This window comes from Solanum tuberosum, unplaced genomic scaffold (genome assembly GCF_000226075.1).
Source record: "Solanum tuberosum cultivar DM 1-3 516 R44 unplaced genomic scaffold, SolTub_3.0 scf00255, whole genome shotgun sequence".
NCBI classification, from domain to species: Eukaryota; Viridiplantae; Streptophyta; class Magnoliopsida; order Solanales; family Solanaceae; genus Solanum; species Solanum tuberosum.
The window spans coordinates 185,886-210,570 of record NW_006239184.1 but is presented as its reverse complement, the minus strand read 5'-3'; the positions used below and the strand labels follow the sequence as shown (position 1 = coordinate 210,570).

At 33.7% G+C, this 24,685-nt stretch overlaps 1 pseudogene; it reads right to left on the bottom strand.

Moving 5' to 3' along the window:
* Positions 1–17,826: 17,826 nt before the first annotated feature.
* LOC102590565 (purine permease 3-like) lies at positions 17,827–19,355 on the bottom strand (annotated as a pseudogene).
* Between the last annotated feature and the right edge of the window lie 5,330 nt (positions 19,356–24,685).

The following is a 24,685-nucleotide window of genomic DNA, read 5'->3' as shown; positions in this document are numbered from 1 at the left end:
CTAAACGATGAAAAACAAGTGGGGGCAGACGACCCGGGCACGTTCCAGGCGCGCCGCACCAGCCCCTAAAGTTTAGAGAGCCATTTCTGGCGCACTGCTGGTGCACCGCCCAGCCTTCCTGGCGCAACGGAAGGGGGGGGGGGCGTTGCGCTAGCTTTCCCCCAGTCAAACCTGACGAATTTTCCAACTCGTTTTCTGATCTTAAATCGATTAAATTCAATTTTTTTTCTCAATTTCTCTTTAGATTCAGATACCCAAAACACATACATAAGAATCTAACTCCAAACAACTCTAATAATCGACTCTAAAATCTCAAGAACTCCTCAATCTTATCCCAAATTCAAGAACACAACTCAAGAACATAAAATTCTCAATCTTTTTGGATGAAAATTACATTGAAATAAACATGTTTGGAGCGTGGGTGAACGAACCAAACGCTATGTGAACTCTCATACCTCGTAGGATCGAATCCTTGGCGAATTCCGCAATCAACTCCTTAAGAAATCGACAAATCTAGACCTTTTATTTTCCTTTCTCCTCTTGAGTTCTTTTCTCTAAAACCCTAGTGTGATTTTGCAATTGTGTAAACTGAACCAATTCAGTTTAGACCCTAATTAATTCACTAAAAACGAATTAAACCAATTGGGTATGGAAAAGACCAAAATACCCATTTAAAATCCGGTTTGGACTTTGCTTATCGGACTGTCAAAATACCCTTTTGTGCTAGGAGTTATGGTCGTTTGAAGTTGACCCAAAACTCATACTTAGCTTAACTTGTCAAACTTTCCAAATTTGATTATTTCCAAAAACGGTTTCTTTCAAATTCTAGTTCTTTCAAATAGTGAGGTGTTTCATTAACTATAAACTTCAATATTTAATAGTACAAACTCGAACACAACTCGTGAATCAGGTTTCAGTGTTGTTGTGATGAAGTTGTGTAGATTTTCTCCAATGATTATTGCTCTCAAGATGATGAATTTCATGAATACACAATAGGTGCAACTCTCAATGATCTTCTTGTTATATACATATTAGAGATTTGTCATAGATCGAGACTTTTACTTCGAATTGGAATTAGCCTCCTATAACGAAACTTTTTATTTACTTCTTTAAAAGAAGTTTCATCATGTGAGGAAATTTTGATTCCTTTTTTAACTTTATTATTGCTCTTTATTTCTTTCTTTCTTTAATCCTTTATTTATTTCCTCTTTTCTCCTTTATTTCAGCTAAAAAAATTTCTTATTTACTCCTTTATTTATGCAATTTGTTTGTTTTCTTCTTTCATGCAATTTTTTATATTTGTATCGACTCTCTACATTCACGTTTGGGATCTTCTTGATCACATGATAAAGTATACATAAGACAATAAGTAATAACTCATGTTCGCTTTGTCAACCATCAAAATTATAATATCAAAATCCTTGTACTTCACAAAACTGTCATGAAGCACTTAGGTGAGATTGAAAATCAACTTAGGTCAAAAGTCTAAGTTGAAGGTGTGGTGAGCATTGGCTAAATCTTGGAATTGATAGTGAAAAGAGTTGGAGGTCAATCACTTTATTCTTGAGCATTCTAGTTGGAGGTCAATCACTTTATTCTCTGCTAGTGTTAGTGTTACCACTTCTGTTGCTATAGTTCTGACCATAGAATGAAGGAGGAAATATATCAATTTGTTTCACCTAGATATCAATTAGATTCAAGTAATAGCACGAAGAAAGATAGAAATGAGTTTTCCTAAAGTCCTATAGCGACGTCTCCGTATCGTTCCGCAAGACTCTACTAGACTCGTTTTGGTACAATGAGATCAACGAACATAGGTCTCTGATACCAACTTTGTTACGACCCAGATCGTCGTGATTGACACCCACACTAACCCTCCAGTGGGAGAACCATTACTACAACCCAACTACACAACTTAACGAAAATCAGAACATTTAAAGATACGGAAGCAGGTTTAAATGTCTAAAGAAAATTGGAGATTCCATAAACTCCGAAAGTTAACAAAAACAAACTACCAACATTACGGAAAACAACTCCTAGAACTTGAAACTCAATGTACTAAAACCCTACCAACAATCAAAAAGTCTAAGGAAAATGGGGTACAACCCCGAAAGCTAGAACATTACAAATGTCTAAAGAACTAGTCTATGTCCGAAGAGAATGGACTAAACATAAGAAAATACATGGCAGTCTGGAAGAACTGGTCCACCCTTGAATTCGGTCTCGATCAGTGATCTCCTAAATGAGGTTTGTCAGTAGCCGCCTAAAGATGCCCTGTACGCAACAAAGAAAAAGCAAGTGCAGTATCAGTACACAACCACGGTGTACTGGTAGGATCACATGGCTACTCCCATAAGCACAATATACAGCGAACAATCACAACACGGTAAGCACACATATACATAAACTGTTAGTGTGTCGGAACGTGACACCCGATCCAAAGTATGTGTCGGAACGTGACATTCGGTCCAATATATGTGTTGGGACGTGACACCCGGTCCAATATATGTGTTGAAACGTGACACCCGATCCAATATATCTGTCGAAACGTGACACTCGATCCAATAGATGTGTCGGAACGTGACACCCGATCCAGGGAGCACAACTACAATCACAATCACACCCATAATGAACAATACTCATAGTCATACAATCAAGTAATGGGTTCATGTCATGTAATTATTCATATACATATACTTATATGCATTAAATTCAATTTACATTCCTTGTTCTCATACATGCATGCATACAACGAAGCAATTAACCGGTATATATCACACAAACAGGAAATCAAACCATCACCTACCTCAAAAAGACACTTGAGTCTTCCCTTTCTGGATTTTTTCCGCTTGTTCTTGGTCTACAAACGTTTAATTTAACGCAAGGATCAATAATTAAGGTCTGATTTACCCGGATTATGACCAACCCATGATCCTAATGTATAGCTAGGGATTTTTCCCACCATTAACTTCAGGCTAAAACTCTCTCCCAATGATAATTACCCAAGAATCTAAATTCTACAGATTGAAAAATAGATTAGGGGAGTAAAATCCTTACCTTTAGCACCAAAAGTCGTGGAAAACTGTCAAGAAATCGCCATGGGTCGTCACCTTACTCTTAAGAACGAATTTGCACAAAAATAACGAAATAGGGGTTTTTCTCCGACTTAAGTCGCGACTGGCCCGCTATAGCGGACCCCAACCCGCTACAGCGCCCCTGCCCTGGCGGCTTACATGGAGACAGAACCTCAGAATTTGAGTATCAAGCCCCCATTTCACAACACACCTTCACCCCTTGACATTCAAAAATTACCCTTTCATGCCAAGACCAGGTTCGAGAGTTCTACTCGCTCGAATTCGATTCTGTAAAGTCGCACGGGCTCCTTAACGTATTGGCTATCCATTAATGTGATCAAATTAATAAATAGATCCCCCATTCATTATCAGATTTCTCTAGACTTCGCCTGACTCTGATTTCGTCCAAATCTGGACTAGGCTACAATTATCTAAGTCACTACTCAAAAGTTTTTTGGCTCAAATTATTTCCCCATTGGCTTTTCCATAACGACGAAAATAGGTCGTTACATTTAGTCATATCATCGAACTCCTTCGATTCACCTGTCTTCATAGCTTAAAACTCTATCCTAGCAAATAATGAGAAATAATTGTGGGGTGGGGGTGGGGGTGGGGGTCAAAATAAAGGAAGAGAAAAGAACCAATAAAATTGTATTTGTACCAAATTAAAGAGATATCAAAAAATGCAATATTTTCACTGGTAATTTTTTTATGCAAAGCACCATTAGAGAACAAACACGCATTGAAGTATCTATTTGTAGATATGTATGTGAAGATTGGATAAAAATATAGAAAAACTTTCTCAGAAACAAGGACAATCAGAGAAATTAGTTGGAGAAATACTTACCACAACAGAGAGCTCAAACTTAGACAAATTAGCCACAAAATATATGAACTTTCAAAGAAATCCAATGCTAGAAACTTGGATATAGCGGAGACCAAGAGAAGAAGCAGAATGAGAGAGAGAAACATTGAGCCGATGTGAAGCAAAAGGGAAGAAGTAGCGTAGAGTACCAATTTGTAAACATTGAAAGGCCACACATCAATTTTGTGTTAAACCACGTGTACTATGTTAATAGGACACTTTAAAAGTAAAAATACTGAAATACCCTTGATAGTCCGAAGAAACCCTCTCTTATATAGAATGATGATGATATACATAGGGATTTGTCTCCCCTCCATTATATTTTTCCTCCATTTGTCAAGTACACTTCTAAATGAGAGACATGTGTCCTATTCAATTTTTAAAGGTCAAGATTATATTATATTAATAAGTATTATAATCATAGTTAAGTTAACATATTTTGAAAAACTATTCTCCAAATTTGATAGATATTCATCATAAATTTTAATATCCACTAATATCATTATTTTCATCTTATATTTTTTTATTTAAATATTAAACTATACAGTATTTATGATGAGAATTGACTAAATAATCTTTTATGCCAATAAACTTTATTCATGAAATATTATGTTGAGAAACAAAAAAGAAGGTGAAAAATTATCAATGTCCACAAAAATTATAAAATAAAAGAACAAGAAATAATTATTATTTTTTTACAGAAAGACGAGATGTTATCAAGTTTTTTTTTTTTAGTTGAAGTCGGGTAATAGACCCTTTTTATTAGAAACTAAAATAAATGTTTGTACAAAGATATGACCCATAAACTCGCCAAGAAAACAGATATAGTAACAAGAAACAAAAGACCAAATAAACAAAGAAGTGGAAAAGTCACACTTTTTTATAAAAAAGAAAAGAAAAAGGTCACGCTCTAATACAGCTACAATGACTTTTGGAAGGATCAGCCATGGAGTTCCATGGAGTTATAGAATGGGAGATCGATTGTTGTTTTCCGGATCCCGAGAGGAGCACCGCAACTTGCAAGGTAACTTCCATCATCACTTCTAACTGAGAGTGAAATAACTCTTCTATAGGAGCAGAGCTTCAAGATCAACGTGTGTTAGCTAAGCATATGGCATTGGAAATATTGCATCAGGTAAGAACTTATCAAATTCCATTAGATCTATTAGTTCCTCTCTTTGTATTGAAAGATCAAATCAATCTCCAATCAACACTAAAATTATGAATAAATCTCCTGAACCAAAATTTGATGGGTTGAATCTCAATAAAAATTAATACCACCATCCAAATTTTAATCTAAAAAATAAATCACAATTTTAGAGGATAACCTTGAAAATTATGACACCATGTAATCTCTTTGCTTATTCGAAAGAAATAGAAATTAAAACAAGCACCAAAATCAGTAATAATGTCTTGGTTAGGTATATCTCAACTCTCTCCCCAGGTGTGAAACACACAAACCATAACGAAATTTCTTCAGACATTATTGTAGTTGTTGAATACTGTACTTTAAATTATTCTATATCTTTCAAAGAATTTAGTCGGCATCAAGTAGTATATCAAGAATGAACGAGATTCTGCTAAAAATCTTCTGATAGTAGGAGTACCACTTTTATCCATGTATATAATCTGTCTGCCTTCATTGGGAACTTCTTGTGTAGAATTAAGCTGATAATTATCTGCAAAAGAAAAAACTAAGTTAGCAAAATAATCAACAAGAGTATTTCCTTTCCTGAGGGAATGTTGTACTCTTACTGACACAGTTCCCCTCAAATCCTGAATGGTGTTGACTTCCAAAGCCACACTCCATGTAATTTTCCACTGTCCTTCTAGAATATGTACCATTGCCAGGGAATCGGTCTCAATAATAATCTGAGACAACATATTGTCTCTGTAGAACACCAAACATTCCCTTGTGGCTATGGCTTCTGCAATCAAATTGGTGGTATCCCGAATTCTGATTCCTTTAGCTACAATTAGATTTCCTTCATGATCCCTAATACAAAAAGCAGTTGAACTAGGCCCAGGGTTTCCCTTAAAAGCACCATCAATATTACCTTTAAGCTAATTTATGAGAGGAGGAACCCATTTCACCATTTTGAAGTTATAGACTACTTTATATCCTTCCAAATACTGCAATTAGAGGCTAATTATTCAAAGCAAAGTTACCCTTGCATCTGGATTTAATGAAATTCAACATAGTGTAATTAATCTCCTAAATAATATTTCCAACAGAATAAGTTCCACCATGAAGTATAGTATTTCTCCTTTTCCACAAAAACCACATTATAACAAAAACCACATTATTACTATAGGAATAGCCTGAAAGACTGTTTTTATCCTATAGTTACCATTAGTAGACCACAATCTTCTCACCATTTGTTTCATATTCAACATGGGCCCAATTATTCCGGCAGTTAATAAGACCATATTCTGCTTGCAATCTCTCCTCTCAAGAACAAATGATTAATAGTCTCATTCTCGGGAATATTACAACATCTACAAGTCTGAGAGATATTAGGATTCCAAGCATGCATTAAGTTAGCCACAAGAACTTTACCTTGCCAAATCCTCCAAGTTAAAAATGAGAACTTGAAAGGTAAACCTTTCACCTATAAAGATTTCAAATCTTCATTAACATTCTCATATTTCCTTATCACTTCACAGACACTCTTAACAATAAAATCTCCAGTACTAGATTTGGTCCACCAAGGTTTGTCTGCTACCTCACTTAACTACACACACCTCATTTTATGTCTGATATGATCTACTACGTATTCAGGAACAACATTTCGAAGAGTGTCAAAATTTGAACCCTCCTCATTAAATAGTTCCCCTATATCTCTCATGAGGTGACATGTTGGGGTGTCTACCTGTTGTAGGTGCAAAGGCCCAAGACTGGACCAATTATCATACCAAATGGAAGAAGTTCCACCCTTAGGTTCCCAACACAAATTTTGTTCTATAATATCTCTATTTTCAAGCATACGCTTCCAGATTTGTGAGCCTCATTTCCATTGCACAAGAGATCGAATTTGTTTCTTGCAATATTTGTTCCAAAAGAAGTTGGACCACAAATTGTTTTGTGTCCTAAATTTCAACCACAATTTAGCATATAAGGCCCGAGAAAATTCAAATAATGATCTGAAACCAAGCCCCCCTTTCGGCTTTGGTAGACAAACTTTGATCCATTCAGCCCAATGTTTACTCTTGCTAGATTCTTTATTACTCCAAATTTTTTTAGCAAAGATCCTCTGTAGTTCCTGTTTTATTTAAAAATGTTATTTTGACTGATTTAAGAGTCGCCACTTAATTTTTAAAGAAAAAATCAAGAAAACTATTTTTTCAATAGATTAAAACAGGGAATCAATTGAAAATATAAGAGGGTTCGGGGGTCCATATTAGTGTTCTAGGAAGGGTTTTAAAGCACCTAGAACACCCGCTAATGCGGTTATCCGACGATTACTTATTTGGCTAAATTAACTGTAACTTAGTTTGAATTGCAAAATTAAACTATTTAGGACCATTCTAAGGGAGAAAAAGGAAATGTTGACATATTATCTAAGTGAGGTATTTTTGTAAAATTATTTATTTGTTTGTTTATTTTCTAAGTCAAGTAAAGATGAATAACTTAGTTAAGTGATTAATTTAAAATGGGTATCTTTTGGGAATTTGAATCTTTTCGACCTTAAGACTAGCGGCAAATATTAACAAGCACGCAAACACGATAAAATAAAGAGGGAGAGAGACTCGGGCCCAAGTTTGGTTTTTCTGTCCGCCTGGACCAACACTTGGGCCTAATTTCATTTTGGGCCAAAAAGGCCCAATTCTCGCCACCTGTCCTAAATTCTAACAATATAATAGCAAATAAATGGGCTTAGGCCCGAAAGTAACAAAATACAATTTGAAATAAAGAGTGGGCCTTTGACCCAATCTTTTCAACTTCTTGATCTATTGCTTCTTTCAACTTCGGGACCTATACGTCGATTTTCAATGGCCGGTTGACTCGATAAAGGAATTTGAGCCTTCATGGCTCTCTTGAAATGCAAAGCTGGAGGCTGAGTCCATGAGAACTCGAGGAGAGGTTCCGCATGCAACACAAATGAATAGAATATGTATATAAGTAATAAATCATTGATTTAAATATGGAAAAATAATGATATAAAATGCCTATAACCCCAATCAGGGGAAAAAGAAATGTACTGGCTAAACATTACTTGGATCAAAATGCATGAATATGCTGGAGTACATGTCAGGCCATTATTTTAACAAAAAATAAGCAAAGCATAAACAGAGAGGATATGACTGAAATCTCTTTTACATGGATAAGAACTGACCAAGCACTACAAGAAAACAAACAAAACCGATCAAGATAAACCCACATGCGATCAAACCCATCTTATGCTATATCAAAATTGACATCAATGAACAAATAATTTCAAGTATAGTAAACCTCAAAAATGAAAAAATGAAAAAAGGGTGACATCTTAAAATACCCGAAACTGTAGAACGTAAGACCCAATTACCGCATTTCTTAATAGTCCTAAAATGACTAACCGGACTTCAAGCTAATTGAATATGCCATACAAGTAACTCTGACTGATAACCAAGCTAAGGAAAATATGACACTATGCTTGAATCGATACTATTCTCGACAATCCACGAAAGGAAGTAACCAAACAGATCAAACACCTCATTTTATTTGAAGAACAAATCAGCCTATGATACACTTAGTCGTGAAACAAGGAGAGGGGAAGGGAAATTTGAACAAGAACAAACAATGGAACCTCATATACGGAAGAACACCCAATCTCGGAAGAACGATAAAGCGAAATAAGCTAAGTAGCAAGTGACACTCGAGTAAATGAACTCGAGACGAAAGATTAGCCTTAAAATAAATGCAAAGAAACAGTGAAGCCAAACATAAGACAAACAACAGCATCACATATAGATTAGAGATTTCATTTGAGCGAAATAGACCCTTTAACGTGGTAACTAATTCGAAAGAGAAATATCAAGACTCGTACGAACAACAATATTTACAAGAGCAACTTTTATATCTCAAATAATAAAAAACCCAACTACGAATCAAGAGTTCGGCTCCCACGTGAGCAATGAATCGAGAAGAGTAAAGGTAATCGAGGAGAAAAATAAATCAACCAATAGCTTCATCTTGTCAACAAACTATACATCGAACTAAAGAGTTGAGACTAAAGCAGAATTTACCTTTTTTTGGTGCAACGACCTGGGACGAACGAGCAGCGAACTGATCACGGTCTTCCTACCACAAAACTCAAATGTGAACAACAGTAAGAAACCAGAGCAAAACCTCGAATCTTGAATGAAACTTGAAGGATAGATAGCGAAACGGAATAGGGATGTGGTACTCCGATCGAAAAACTCCAATGTTCTCTGCCTCAACGTTTTTTTGTATATATTATAGCTAATTTCTGTTTGAGCTACTCTCAGTAGTTTGCTTTTCCACCCAAAAAAAAAATCTCCTCTTTCAGTAAACAACAAACAATTATATAGAAAAGAACTAGGGTTCGGAATTAGGGGGGAAATCCGAAAAAATCCCAATAGGAATTGGACCCAATCCAAATTCAAACTTCCAATCTTTCACTAATTTGGTGAGGCACCTTTTCTCTGCAGATTCAACCCATTCCGAAAGTGGAAAATGGCGGGATAGATGGCTAGGATCGACTCAAATGTCATCGCTATGCCGCGTGGCTTGATATGAAGATGCGAGGATAAAAACGCGTGATTTTTGGAGAAAACGACAAGGAAATCACAGTGTACTGGGTTTGGACGTGTATTGACGCCGTTTATCCCCGTCCCATTGCTGTGAATTCGAACGTCTCCACTTTGAATTTGTGAAGACGCCGATTGGAGCCGTTGTATTGTATCCGTTGTTGTCGTCTTGTTGAGGGTGCCGTGATTACTGTTTTTACTGCTGGGTCCCTTTGGGGAATATGTACTGGATTATTAGTGGGGTGCACATTGTATTGTTGGGAATTGGTAGGGAATATGTGCTGGATTATTAGTGGGGTGAACATTGTATTGTTGGGAATTGGTGGGCCGGGTATTAGGAATTGATTGGACTTGGGCCGAAAATAAAAGGGAGTTGGGTCTAAGGGGTTGGAGGGATGGTCTGCTGAAGATAGAAGAGGCCCAAATTTGGTCTTTAAAATAAATAAATAAATAAGCTAGAATTGGATTTAGAATTTGGCCATACGAATCTAAATTATAGCCAAATGTAGTCAAACTTAGTTGATTAGGAGAAGTTCGACTAGTAATTAAATAAGACAAACCAATATTAGTTAATTAACGAGCTTCTTAATCTTAATGAAATAAGATAATTAACTCAATTATAAACTAATTAATTTAACAATATAGACGACTAAATAACTAAATATTTAAATAAAGCTAAAATCCTTTTGAGAACATTTTCGAACATTCACAACATATACTAATTAGACACATAATTATATAATAATTAACTTAATTATAAACTAACTAATTAACTCAAAATTGTAAACTATTAGATAACTAAACAAACTAACCAAATATCTAATTAAACAAAATCTTTTTGAGACGATTTTTCAATATTTATAAAATACACTAATTATATACATAATTGTATAAAAGACATATTATTATTTAAAAATTATAACAAGTGACAAACTATTTGAAACAACTTGCAAATTATTCTATTATATTTTTTTTTCGAAATTTCTAAAATTAATTACTTTAAATCATTTGAAAATTAAGAAGCTCGAGATTAATTATTATCGGGGAGGGTCAAAATTAGGTGTCAACAGTTCCTTAATCACACATTTAGGAGGAGTGATAGCTAATAATACATATATAGGAGTGCTTTGTAAAACACTACATAGTCGAACCTCTTTACCACCAAAGGATAACATCCTTTCTTTCCATGCTTGTAGTTTACCTTTGACTCTCTCAATCAGCTCTGCATAGTGTTCCTTTCTCTTTGTTGTGTGGGTGATAGGACACCCCATATACTTCATAGGAAAGGAACCCTTGTTCATCCCAACACATGGAAAGAACCCTTGTTCATCCAAACACACTACTCCACTAATGTTTGAATCCTTGATGCTACATTTTGATGCAAATAAAAGAAACTATTGTCTTTGTTCACCTTTTGGCCAGATTGATGCTCATATTCCTATAAGACATTCATTATTTTTCGTAAAGAGTACTCATTAGATGATGTAAATATAATGGTGTCATCTGCATAAGCTAGATGATTAAAATTTGTACTCCATTTAGAATTCTTTGTAAATGTCCCTAAAGCCTATAGCGACATTAGATTCAATGACAATTAACAAATACCGATAAAGGTTTTAGCACTCTTTATTTATATGCATATTTATTGCCGCTAAAAGCTATTTTTATTATAATGTCACCATCTTGGTGTTGTTTTTATTTCTCCCTATGAGCTTCTTCTTTTTTCTCTCTTAATGACTCGAAGTCTCGAACCCACAATCTTAGTTCTTATGCATAAATCTTACAATTGTGTCAAAACCCAGACCGCTGTGATTGGCACCCACACTAACCCTCCCGTGGGAGAATCATTAATACAACTCAACTAAGCAATTTAACCAAAAACTAAGTATTTAAAGATACGAAAGCAGGTTTAAATGACTAAATAAAATATGGAGTTCCCATAAACTCTGAAGGTCTAACAAAACAACTAATGCGGAAATTCAACCCCTAGTACTGAAAGCCATTGTACCAAAATTATGTTTAACCAACAAGTCTAAGGAAAGGGGTTGCAACCCTGAAAGCTAAACAAAACAACCTAAATTAATAGTCTGAGTTCTAAAAGAGTGGACTTAAACAAGAAAGATTCATGGCAGCTTGAAAGAACTAGCTCACCCTTGAATCTGATCACGCTCAATAGTCTCCTAACTGAGGTTTGTCAGTAGCCGCCTGAAGATGACCTATACTCAATAAAGAAAAAGCAAGTGCAGTATCAGTACATAACCACAGTGTACTGGTAGGATCACGAGGCTACTCCATAAGCACAATATATACAAGCAATTACAACACAGTAAGCACACATATGCGTAATACATACTTCAGTTATCATTATAAAAACAACATACAATTTCCCAATATCATGCATAATAATCACAAATGGTCCTCTCATGGAACCCACACTCAAACTGTTAGTGTGTCGGAACGTGACACCCGATTCAATATCCATGTGTCAGAACGTGATACCCGATCCAATATGTTTGTGTCGAAATGTGACACCCGATCCAATGTGTGTGTGTCAGAACGTGACACCCGATCCAATATGTGTGTCGAAATGTGACACCCGATCAAATATATGTGTCAGAACGTGACACCCAATCCATTCAACACAACCACAATCAAAATCACACCCATAATGAACAGTACTCATAGTCATACAATCAAGTAACATGTTCAGGGCATGTATTGTTCACACATAATCATTTCATTAGATTGATTCACATTCCCTATTCACATACATGCACACATATAATGAAGCGATCTACTTGCATATATCACACAATAGGAAATCAAACCATCACCTACCTCGAAACCAAGCTTGAATCCTCCTAAGACACTTGAGTCTTCCCTTTTCGGATTCTTCCCGCTTGTTCTTGGTCTAAAAACAGTTAAGGAATGCAAGGATTAATAAACAAGGCCTAATTTACTCGGATAATAATCAAACTATCAATCCTAGGCCAAACCCAAGATCCCAATACTCAATTAGGGTTTTTTCCACCATCAACTTAAGGTCAAAACCCTCCCCCAATGATAATTACTCAAGATTCTAAGTTCTAAGAATCGAATTACGAATTAGGGGAGTAATTATCTTACCTTTAGCGCTAGAAATCGTGGAAAACTGCCAAGAACTGCTATGGTTCGCCTCCTAGCTCTCAAGAATGAAGTTTTGCAGAAAATAATGATTTTGGGGTTTTTTTCCCGACTTAACTCGCGACTGTCCCGCCACAGCGTCCACGCCCTGGCGGAACTAACCCTCGCTCTGGGGGCTTGCACGGAGACAGAAGCTCAGAATTTGAGTTTTAAGCTCCCATTTCACAACACATCTTCAAACCTGTGTTGGGATATATACTATTAACCATGTGTTAAGAAATAGTATTTATTATAGAATAAATATTTGCTCAATTTTAATAGATCATATATTCGTTTATGGTGTCTGTTTATTTATATAGTAGATGATTTAGTGTGTAGAGTTTTAGCTTATACACAGAGGATTAAATCATCGGTTCTTATAAGTATAAAGTTTTTTGTTCACAATCTAGGATGAAAATTGGACATGCCATCGATACGATTGTAGCATGAGATTATATGTAATTTATCTTGATTATGGGAACGGTATAGTTCCAACTTCTTGTGCTAGTGCATTTTGTATGTATTGAACGGGACCGAGTAGAGATAGTTGTTTTAAACTGATTGACAAAACATATTCTCTAAACTATTAAATGTACTTCTATTCTTAATCCTGATATAACTATTATGATCTGTATATATTAATTATCGTTTTGATTTACTAAAAGATGAGTTTCTGAGATGGGTCAATATGCCTGGTAAGTTGGATGATAACAATATATATTGGTGAAATAATAAGTTAGTTGATGGAAACCATGTCTCGTTATAGAGATTGATTGATATGCCTTTTTGAGAAACTTATAAGTTTTCATCGTGTCAAACCTTGCAAGTGGATTTATGAATCCGACACATGAAATAAGTTAAGTAGTGCTCTAAAGGAAATTAATCATTAAGTTAAATTCGTCAGTAATTTAATTTATTGATTAGTATCTGAAATCTTAACATGGGGAATTACATAAGTGTTTAATGGAGAATTACGAAATATAAATAGAGGAGTGCAATTACGAATTTCTAGTGGAATGATATGTAATTTATTATGGTAAGAATAATTCAAATTAATTATTTAGAATTATTTCCATAATAGGAAGCCTCAGTAATTAATTATGTGGTCCCTCCAGTGCCCATATTTAACTAGAACTCAAAATCCTATTTCTTAGGGGAAAAAGGAGTAGGCGTGTGTTTTCTTGTTTTTCAAGAAAACTGGGTTTTCTTCTACTTTTTGGATTGGGGAAGAAAGCTCTATAAATAGAGATTCTCCTAACCTAGGAAAAGATGGATTAGTTTTCTATTCATACTTGCCCACCCAAGTATTGAGAGAGTTCGGATGTGAACTTGGGATCACTGTAGAAGACCATAGCTATAGCTATTGTCTATCTTGTAGATTCGCTTGAAGGTCTGTCTATCTTGGGGATTCGCTTGAATGTATCTGATCACGCTTCAAGAGGTAATTCTTGAATTAAATTTCAGTAAGTTTGTGTGTTCTAGCATAAACGATTTGGTTATCTATTATTCATGTAAGCAGTAAAATTTGGGTATGCTTCCGCTGTGTATATAGTTTTCCAACAACCTGGACGTTCAACAACTACCCTTTCGCGCTAAGATTAGTTTCGGGAGTTCTACTCACCCGAATTCGATTCCGTAAAACCGTACAGGCTCCTTAACGTCTTGGATATCCACTCATGTGATCAAATTCATAATTAGATCCCCCACTAATTACCAGATTTCTCTAGACCTCCCCTGACTCAGATTTCGTCCAAGTCTGGTCTAGGCTAGAACTTCCACGTTACTACAAAAAAAAAAATCTGACCCAAATTCTTTCCACATTGGCTTTTCCATAACGACGGGAACAGATAGTTACAAATTGCAACAATTAAATATAGACTATGAGCATTCTATGATTAAAATAACTAATCAATTTACTGCATAATAAAATAGGCAGGTGGAGTCGCTAATTTTTTATTAGAACCTTTCATGGCCATTATATATGTATAAGGATTAGTTTTAGAACGCATGATTTATGCCAGCTTTTGTTCCTATTCAACTTTTGGGCCAATGAAATCCCGCGTCCGTCACTAAATAAGTTTTTCACAAAACAAACTTTTATGTTAGCTTAGGCTAATTGACTAACAGTAGGAAATTGGGCAATAAGTTTTTTTGAGCTCATGTTTTTGCAGGATAGTCTCTATATTGTTAGAGAACATATTTTTATTATTTAATTATATTCTCAACACGTCCTTCATGTGTGAGTCCGATTTTTTTCATGGGTCAAGCATGTGAAAATTCTTTTTTGATTTGGTGGCGGTGAGATTCGATTTCAGACCTCTGTCTACTCTGATACCATGTTGAAAAGAACTACTTCGACCACCGACTACACTTTGACACCAAGTATTACTTGCGTAACAGTTGAATCTGCTCGAATCACAATTTTCTCCTTGTTGCTTTTGCCGTTTCACTGAAAAAAATTTATAATAATAAAAAAAAAGATTTAGTCCCAAAACTAACAAATCGTATGACTAAAATTTAATAGATTAAAACAGACCAAATTTAATATTTACCAAGAAAAAAAAAACTAAGAACTTCATTAAGGAGAAACAATTTTCTTTTTATTAAATTCAAACAAGTATGTAATATATAGTCTCCAAATAAACTTAAAAGAGATTGTAAAACAATCATTTGACATATGAATCATCACCAATATATGCCTACTTCTAAAGTAATTACGGAAAAGGGTCATATTTACCCCTATATTCTTAGAAAAGGGTCATATTTATCCTTCGTTATACTTTTTTGATATATTTGCCCTTGTCATCCAACTTTGAGGCCATATTTACCCTTCATCCGTTAAATCTCTATATTTCCACATAAATTACCTATGTTTACATGGATTTTATTTCCTCCTAAATATATCTAAAACATTATTTAAATTTTAATTGCCCACAATTTTGTTAAACTTCCATTGATTAATTTGGAAGTTTGGAGAGGAATACTAGAGAACATAGAAGTTTAGAGATGGTAATCTGTTTCGTCTCTCCACCACCAAATAGGTCCGATCATCCCAAAAAAATAAATCTTAAACCACTGTTAATTCGTCAGATCTTCACCACCACCGAAAAACTGAAACACCACCCTTGAACAATCAAATCAGATCCACCAAATAAATATATTTCTGAACAACATTAAATAATCTAGATATATAGAAGTTTTCTAGTAGTTGCGTCGAATTTAGTCTCATCTCATCCCCGTTTCTCCATCAATAACCACCGCGTAACAATCTTGTCGCCACCAGAAACCAACTTGAATCCTCCATCTCCATTGTTGAACTTCACCTCACCCTCTCCACCGTCTGAAACAATCGAAAAAACAGAGCACGTGTAGATTGTTTGTAAAAATTCTACCTATTTTTTAATCAACTCGAGATTAAAGATGAAAGTTGGCTGTACTTAACAAAAAAATATTGGATTAAATGTTAAAATTTGTATTAGTTCTTAATCTTATTGTTGTATGATGTGAAAAAGGATATATATAATTTTCTATGTTTGTTGTATAAAACGCCCATGGAGAAAAATTAAGCAGAGGAATCAAAGTTGGATTTATTTTGGTCAGTGGAAAGGATTTAATCGTGTGGGCTGAGTTAAAACAATTTAAATAATGTTTAGATTTAATTAGGAGAAAATGAACTCCACGTAGGTGCCACATAGGTAAATTTATGTGGGAATAAGGAGATTTAACGGATGAAGGATAAATATGGCCTCCAAGTTGGATGGCGAGGGCAAATATATCAAAAAAGTGTAACGAAGGGTAAATATGACCCTTTTCTAAAACTACAGGGGCAAATATGACCCTTTTCCGTAAAAAATATATTATTTTATCCACTTTAACATCTTCTATACTTTGTTAAAAGGAAAAATTACTGAAATACACGTCTTATGTTTCCCTTATTTCCAATATCCCCTTCTATTTCTAAAAACCTCTAAAATTCCTTATTTCTTCAATGTATCCGAACCAGTATTTAATGTATGCGAGCTACATATTATGTATCCGAGCTAGTTTTTAATGTATTCGAGCTATATATTATGTATCTAGTTTATGTTATAATGTATCCGGAATACTCTTTAATGTATCTGAGCTACATATTATGTATCTGGTTTGTGTTACTTTTTAAGGGATTAATGTAATTACAAACTAAAGAGGGATAGATTGTAATTTCATTTTAAAATTATGTGATTCATAAAATTTACCCTTGTTAAAAATAAGAATTAATAGTGAAAATTGTTGAACAAAGTGAATTACAAATTCTTTTTTATTTCTAGTAATTATTTATCTTCCACAATTTTACCGTTGTCACTGACATAGATACTTTTGGATATCACATGAAATTTTCGGTTAATAAGGATTGCAGAGCGAGAGAGAAGTTCAATGTCAATTCCATCGATCCAATACAAGCTCCTCCGATCCTTAACCTTTTCAGATCAAACAACTATTACTCCATCAAGAATGCATGTCCAATACTTTATTCCTACACCCTCTTCTCGTTACGGATCTCAGTGGACTTGAGGCTGATAGGAAAGTGAGCATACACAAAATGCAACTTGTATCTAGTATATATAGTTCTTCTTTCAATTGCTCGATCACAATTACTTAATTTGAACAAATTCCAATAGATAACAATACATGCAACAGTTTTAATTTGTTGTAAACATTAAGTAAATAAGATAAGAATACATAGAGAGACAAGAGAGGACAAATTTCTTATTCTTCAAAGTGATCACTTATCATATCCCTAATTATACTATTACATGAAGAGGGTAGTTATAAGGTGGCCTTAAACATGAGTACATGACATTATCCTTTTCAGAATATATATAGGGAAGATAATGTGAGGAGTGATGGGAGATCAATGAGGACGTAATGGAGGTGCGGGTAATACTACACATAATGATGAAATTACACTTTGAAGTTATAGACATGCACGTTAATATAATATATTTACAACAAGTTTGTATATATTAATCTTGGTATGCAATAGTTATAAGAAGCCTTTTCAATCACGGGGTACACTTAGTTTTATCAATCGTCTCAGTTTCTAGAGATTGATTACTATTCTCTCTCTTCTTGTTGTCTTTATAATCACCATAAAAGTATGAAGCACATCCCCATAGACAAAGGGCAAGAGAAATTCCTTTTTCTGCACTGAACTTTTCGCCATAAAGGATAACAGCTAAAACTTCGGTGAGAGGAAGTAGAACTGATATCAAAATGCCACATACCAAAGAAGAAGAAGAATAGATGACTCCAATACTGCCTAAGAAGTAGAATTGCAAAATTATTGCAATACTTATTATCACAACATAATATTTGCCTTCTCCAAGTTCAAATGATTTTGCCTCACTTGAAATTGCCTGCAACATATGTTTTACACCATTATAAACTAGTAGTAACAATTATTTTGGAGAATCCAACAAGCACTCGTTGGCATTTTTAAAGAGTTCAAGCAACATATATAAGTTATCTTGTGGTGCTCTGACATCGTAAATTTATTTTTACCTCTATTGGTGTATACTGTATAGAAGTTATGTGCTTTTTTAGGCTATCAATATAGTTTAAACTAGTTAATTGGTTAATAATTGTATCATGTTATCCAGTAATACTTGTGAAAGTAATTAAATTTACATAATTTAATTAATTATTTTAGAAGTAACATGATTGTATAACTATAATATAGAGAGTACGTAAGCAAATGAATAACCTGAAAATCGTTGTTTATGATCATCCCAACTGTTGAAAACACAGTAGCAATAGAGTGTTTGAAACTCCAATACAAATGTGTAAGTGTTGTGTCTTTTTATATATCAACTCCACCAAAGGAAAAATAAGGCCAGTCAATGCAGCAGCTGCTAGGGACATGACAAACCCTAATATATACTCTTTATTCGTCTCTCCCTCCGGTCGATCACCACCCGAGTGTAGGGCCAAAACCACTGCACCAATCGTCAACAAAAAAACGGAGTTGATGGAGTAAGAAGTGAGCTTCAGCCTCACAATAATGAAGGCAAAAAAGGCAATGAAAGCAAGTTGCGTAGAAGTAAGAAGTCCGTTAGTGGAGACAGGTAATTTGGCTACGCCATAAGAATAGGAATAGTTGGAAAGGCCAATCCCAATAGTGGCCATCAAAATCCGGGGAGTCATGAGAATGAGCTTGCTGCTATTATTATTATTATTATTATTATTGCGACGATACAAGTAGGAAATGACTAAAGGGATGAAATTGATTGGCCAAGCAACAGTTTCTAGCCAACATGATAGCCAGATTCTTTTGCCTCCTTTGATGAAGTAAAGACGCATGATCAAAGGGGCACCACAGTATCCTATAGCTAGAATTATACAGTTGATGATTAGAAGAACTTTATTCATTCTTGAGCTTACTTGAGGTTCCATTTTCTATGGAGGATTCAGGTTTCCTTCTTTGTGTTTTCCCAAATGCTGTGTCATTTATAAGGTATGGACGGACATCTATATATATATATATAGGGCTCGTTTGGTTTGAATTTCAAGTTATGATGGGATTAATTATAATTGGATAAATTATGATGAAATTAGTTATGATGGGATAAGTTATGATAAAATTATTTTTATTGAGTGTTTGGTTTGTTGTATTCGAAATAATAAATTTTAAGAACAATTTATTTGTTTACAAAAATGTCCATGAATATAAAAAGTGATGTATAAAAAGGGTTGAAAGAGACATTTTTGTCATTCACATATTTTATCCCGAGATTACTATACCACCCAAGAAAAGAAATAACTTATCCCGGTACTAATTATTAATTATGGGATAAATTATCTCAAACTTACCAACCAAACAACATACTATAATTTAATCTCAGGACTATTTGATATTATCCTTCACACTAAACGATTACTTTGGTAAAAAATTCCCTATTTTGAAAGTCAAATAGAATTAGGTTTGAATCTAATTAAGTATAATTATTACATAGTTTGATTTGTTTTTTTGGTAAATTAATTACTTTCTTTGTCCAATAATAATTGTGCACTATTAATTTTGTACACACCTTAAAAAACAATACTCCCACTATCTCATTTTATGTGAGGTAGTTTGACTTAACACATAGTTTAAGAAAGAAAATGAGACTTTTAAAAATTGTGGTCTAAAATGAATGATAAACATTTATATGGATATAAATCATTTTATTAAGGATAAAATAGACATTTTAAAATTAAATTGTTACTTAATGTAAAAATGTGTCATTCTTTTTGGTACTGACTAATAAAGAAAATAAGTCACATAAATTGGAACAGATGGAGTATATATTAGGGGTAATATTACTATATTACCTTTGAATATATTAAATTTAATACTTGGAGAAATGTATTAGATATTAAAAAGTTATTTAGCGCTTATTTGGATTAGCTTAATTTTAAGTGTTTTTAACTTTTAAGCACTTTTTTTTTTTAGTTTTGGAGGTGATTGGAAAGGTAAAAAAGTTCAAGCACTCATTTTTAAGCCAATTTTTTATAAAAAAAAAATAAGTCAAAAGTAGGATATAGTCTACTTATGACTTTTAGCTTTTGACTTATTAGTTACTTTTATAAGTCTATCCAAACGGGCCCTTAATATCAAGGGTAAAATAGACACAAAATGATAAATTATCTCTTCATTTTTAAACTGGACAAATATTGTTGGAAATATATCTTTAGTATAGTTAACAAGTAAAGATGGACAGAGTGAGTACTTGATTAGCAGAGAAATAAGTGTATTGGGCGGGAATAATTACAGTCTCCAATTTTTCGGAGAGAAGCAAGATTTGTTGATAATTACATGATGTAATTAATTACATGTTACTTTTGTTTTCCTTTTTGTTTGAAATTTCAATTTATTTTTTTATTAATTTGTTTTTTTATTTCTATTATATATTTTTTTAGTTCAACTTTTTAAAATTTATTTATTTTTCATTATTTACCTTTCATTTTGTTGCTTCCTATTTACCAACGTGTACTTCTTGTGATTTGATATGATTGCGCTAATTTCTTTATCGAATGGCTTTTCAAGAGACCCTAAAAGGGTTTATAACATACAAAAGATATTTTTTAAATCATACGATATTAACATGTCGTGTCATTCCTATAAAAGAGTGCGTCATAAAGTTGCAAGTAAGAACAAAACTTATTAGACATGAAAAAAATGAATTTTTAAACTGATTAAAAAGAAAGTGAGATACACATATCTAAGATAGACGGAATGTTTATAAGAGACTATGATCGAAATTGTTACTATTACACACTTCAACTTTATGAGAATCCTATAACGGCTCTGAACTAATTTAAAAAGAATATATACCCTTGAATATGGCATACCTACCTATGTACGTACTGTGAAGGGGCGATATGCACGCATCGCTACATGTATATTTCATGATTTAAAATTATAATTTTTATCTCTATCTTTCTTCTTTTTCTTTTTCTTTTTCTTTTTATTCTGTTCACGTTTTTTTTTTTCAATTTTGGAAATTACTGTATGTATGTCTTCTTTTCAAGATTTCCCCCTTCCCCTTTTCTATTCACACCAATTCTGATGAGCTTTCTTCTTTTGTTTAGTTCCTTTACAATATATTTTTTTTTTATCTTATCTTAATTCAATCTTGTAGTTTTTATTCAGATTTATCTCAAAATTTTAATAGTTCTTCAAAAAAAAAATGAATCTTACTTTCAGCGAGTAACAAATCTTTTTTTCGACAATGAACGTTTATTATTTTTCTTACATATCCGAAATTTTGTTATCTTCTTTGTCATATTGGTGGTAATGGACAAGTTTTCTGATGAATAGCGATGTAATGATGAAGATTTCCATTTTCACCATAAAAATTTGATGGTAGTGGGGTTTGCAATTCGATGGTAATGGTATAGTTATTGTGACTGAGGAATGTATATGGTATCATGAGCAATGGCGGATTTAGAATTTTCGTCTTGCGGGTGCTCACTTCTTTTAATATAAAATTATTATAAATCACATAGTATAGGTACATAGTTATTTAAATGCAACGTTTAAAACATTAATGAAAAAAAATAAGGTTAACACTGTCATTACAAAAAAAAAATAGCTTAAAGGATTTCTTAACCAAATAGCCAAAATTTCTAAAGAAAAATAAAATAAAAAAATTGATTATGACTTTTAAATTTTATCATGTCACAAGAAATTCATAAAATGTAAATGAAATTATGACTAAAAGTTAAGTATAAAAAAAAAAAGTAAAACATGTGAGTTTATATTGGGAGAGAGAGGAAATTAGAAAATATATAAATAATTGTCGAAAGCGAGAATATAACTTGACCTCCTCTAAAAAGAAAGTCTTTATAGGCACTATTAGACCAATGCACTCATCAAGAGATTTGTTCGGGTGCTGAACATTGTATATATTCAGATTTAGAAGAAATTATTATATATGTAAATAGTTTTACGTTGAAGTTAATAGGTGCTCGAGCACCCAGATAGTTACATTTGGGTCTGCCCCTGATCGTGAGGATGATTGTACCACTACTCCACTAGTAGTTCATGCGACTTATTGATAGCCGGCGTCGGTACAACTACGTCATGGCTAGATTCTCAACGAAAAAGAAAGAAAAAGTAAAATAAAATAAAACTATTAACATTTAAGTTATAATGATAATTAATAATTAAGTTATACTTGTTAAAAAATATTCAATTCAAATCGACATGTGTATATATTTCTGATCAAAAAATTAAATTAAATTGATATTTAAAACTAGAGTATTTAATGAAAAACAAAATGATGTGGAACACCATGTAGAAACTAAAAAAGGGTCCATTTTGCTTTAATTTTCTCCTAACATATTCATTGTACGTATGTTTGCAATAAATTATAAATAAATAAAATCTGAAGTAACAAGAATATTATTGATAAATAGTGCGGGTATAATTTTTTACCTCCCTTGATTCTTCTCTCTCTTTAGATTTTTTCGTGATTCGAGGACCGTTAATGACATATTTTTCGCAATTGTAGGAGGCTATATCTTGATCTCTTTATAGATATCCCATGTATTTATGAAATTTTACGAGATGCCTCTCTAAGGGAATATAATACCCTTTATATAGACATAAGCTAGGGTTTAGGGTTGATTAGTAGCCTCCAAGAACCCTAATTGAAATTGAACATGTATTATAGAGTCCAATTAGAATTGAATATGTCTTATAGAGTCCAATTAAATTTTGATGTCTACAAATGCCCTTATACTCCATGGCTTATCGGAGTGTAGACTTGATGAAACTTAAAGACGAAACTTGAAGTACCCAATTATGCTTCCACCTTTGTGACTTCAGATTTGCAGATTTGATTTGTGAGAGAAAAGATGAAGGGCAGATTTGGTCACACTGGTGCACCGATTTATTTGCAACAAATTTTAAACATACGATAAATCAATCAACCACAAGTAAAATCTGAAGAAATAAGACTATTTTATTGATAAATCAATATGGGTACAAATCTAGTTGTTCCCTTGATTCTTCTCTCTTAAGGTTTCTCCATGATATAGTTTTTCATCATTCGAGGACCGTTAATGGCGTATTTCTCAAAAGTAGGAGGTCATATCTTGATATATTTATGAATATCCCATAAATTTATGGAATTTCCGAGATGCTTCTTTAAGGGAATTGTAACGACCTATTACCGTCGTTATAGAAAGCCAACGGGGGGAAATTTAGGGCCGGAAAACTTTTTCGTAGTATTTGAATTTTCCCAACCTAGTTCAGATTTGGATGAAATTGGAGTCTTTGAGGTGTAGGGAAATCTGATAACAATCGGGTGAATCATTTATGATTTTGATTGCATGAGTAGTTAGATAACTCGTTAAGCCGTACGACTTTACGGAATTGAATTCGGGTGAGTAAAACTCCCGGAATCGATCTTAGTGCTAAGGGTATTTTCTGAGTGTCGTTGGTTAGAGGTGTGTTGTGAAATGTGGATTTTGGAATTCTCAAAATAGCTCTCTGTTTCGTTCCAGCCGCTTTGGCGGGATCAACGCGACTTAAGGTCGTTAATAAACCCCTAAACGACCTTATTATGCACTTTTCAACTGCTAAGGAACGAATTCCAGGCGACTCCTACTCGTTTTACACCATTCTTGAGGCTAAAGGTATGTTTTTCACTACCCGAATCCATTTTTCGATCTGTAGAACGTAATGGAATGGGTAAGTATCGATGGGGAAGGGTTTTGTTATTAGATTCTATGGTGGAAACAACCCTAAATTAGATAATTAGGATCATGGGTATGATCTAGGGTTCATAGAATTGTTAGTAATTCTGGTAATTAATGATTGTTTATTGATTCCCGTATTAATATTGATTGTTTGTAAACCAAGAACAAGCGGAACAAATCCGGAAAGGGAAAGATCAAGTTTCTTAGGGTTTTAAGCTTGTTTCGAGGTAGGTGATGGTTGTGATTCTATGATTGTGTGATGTATGTTTGTTCTTACTTCATTATGATACTTGTATATGTATGAATGTTGCAATGTTGATCACACTTGTTGTGTAGGTGATGGTTGTGATTTCATGTTGTGTGATGTATGTTTGTTCTTGCTTCATTATGATACTTCTATATGTATAAATATTGCAATGTTGATCACACCTGTTGTAAATGAGATAGATGAATGATGATTTCCATGAAACCATGATTTAAATGTATGATTTTGAGGATATACTTGTGATTGTGATTGTGATTGTGACTGTGGTGTGTGAATGTGATCGGTTGCCACGTTCCGGCATAACTAACTTGGATCGGTTGCCACGTTTCGTCATAAATATGG